Source organism: Triticum aestivum, chromosome 3A (genome assembly GCF_018294505.1).
Source record: "Triticum aestivum cultivar Chinese Spring chromosome 3A, IWGSC CS RefSeq v2.1, whole genome shotgun sequence".
NCBI lineage: Eukaryota > Viridiplantae > Streptophyta > Magnoliopsida > Poales > Poaceae > Triticum > Triticum aestivum.
In genome coordinates this window covers 732,323,219-732,324,610 of record NC_057800.1, presented here as the reverse complement: position 1 = coordinate 732,324,610, position 1,392 = coordinate 732,323,219, and the positions used below count along the sequence as shown (strand labels likewise).

Below are 1,392 nucleotides of genomic sequence, written 5' to 3'. Positions count from 1 at the left end.
CTAACATCCATCCTCTTCTACAGCAGTGCAGAGAGAGAGAGAGAGAGAGAGAGAGAGAGAGAGAGAGGAGAGGGTACCGCTGATGGATCCTGCTGCCGAGACTCCCCAAGGCCAAGGGTAAGATCCCATTGGTGTTCCTCCCCCTCTTAATTTTGTGTCGTGCACTACTTGCTTTGTATATGCTATCGCTATTCTGGACGGATGTGGATATGTGTGTTGGATTCTAGCAGCTGCCCTGATGTGAATATATGTGTGTCCATTGATTAAATTCCTATTCATGCCAGGGCCGATACCTTTCCCACGCGTGTGGACGGCAGTTGGCTGCACTGTTCTGTGCCGCTGGCCGACCCAGTGTCCGAGGTGCTTGGCGACGACAACCTCCTCATCGAGATCCTCGTCCGCCTCCCTCCGAAGCAGTCCTCGCTCTCCCGTTCGTCCGTCGTATCCAAGCACTGGGGCAGCATCCTCTACGACCCCCAGTTCCGCAAATCCTTCCTCAAGCACCACCGGAAGCCTCCTCTGCTTGGGTTCTTCAGAGGGTATGCTAAAAGCTTCATTCCTGCCATGGACTCGCCTTACCGTATCCCTACTGCCCGCTTCTCCCTGCCCAAGAGCACCATAGCCTACAACACTGATGAAGCATACATGGGCTGCTGCCATGGTCTCTCTGTCCTAATTGACACGAATAAGCATGACACCGTCGTGTGGGATCCCCTCACCGGCAAAGAGCACATCTTGGCTTTTCCACCAGTATTCCACTCTATGAGGACAAACTCAACCTGGCATGGCGTTGTACTGTGCGTTGATGCCGAAGATGGGCACGTCCATGCAGATTGCTTCTCAAGCCCATTTAAATTGGTTTAGGTCTGCGATGGATTCAGTTCACAGGCATCTTGTTCTCTCTATGACTCGGCATCTAGCATTTGGGGCAATATTTTCTCGGTGACCATAGCAAATAAGATTTCTGCGACAAGCCACAGCATCCTTGTCGGGAATACACTTTGCTGGTTGATTTGTGGTGGTGAAGTTCTTGTTTTTGATTTCGAAATGCAAAGTCTTGTTGTGATCAAGACATCGGTGGAAAACCATGTTACCAACGACCGGTGTTTCAGCTCTTGCGGATGGCCGATGGTGGCCTTGGCCTTGCTGGTTTGTTGGACCTGACGATCCAATTATGGATAGGAAATCTAACTGTGATGGTATTGACGAATGGGTGTTGCTGCGCAAAACCATTCCACTGGATGAGATGCTTCCAAGGAGAATAAGTTATGGATTTTTTGTTGGGTATGATGAGGACACAAATTTGGTTGTTCTATATACGATGATTGGCAACTTCACGCTCCAAATTGACTCGATGCAGATCAAGCATATTGTTAAAAGAAACTAGATATG

At 49.4% G+C, this 1,392-nt stretch overlaps 1 pseudogene; it reads left to right on the top strand.

Annotated features, from left to right (window-relative positions):
• The first annotated feature begins 277 nt into the window (after positions 1 to 277).
• Positions 278 to 946, top strand: LOC123057310 (putative protein TPRXL; annotated as a pseudogene).
• The last annotated feature ends 446 nt before the right edge of the window (positions 947 to 1,392 follow it).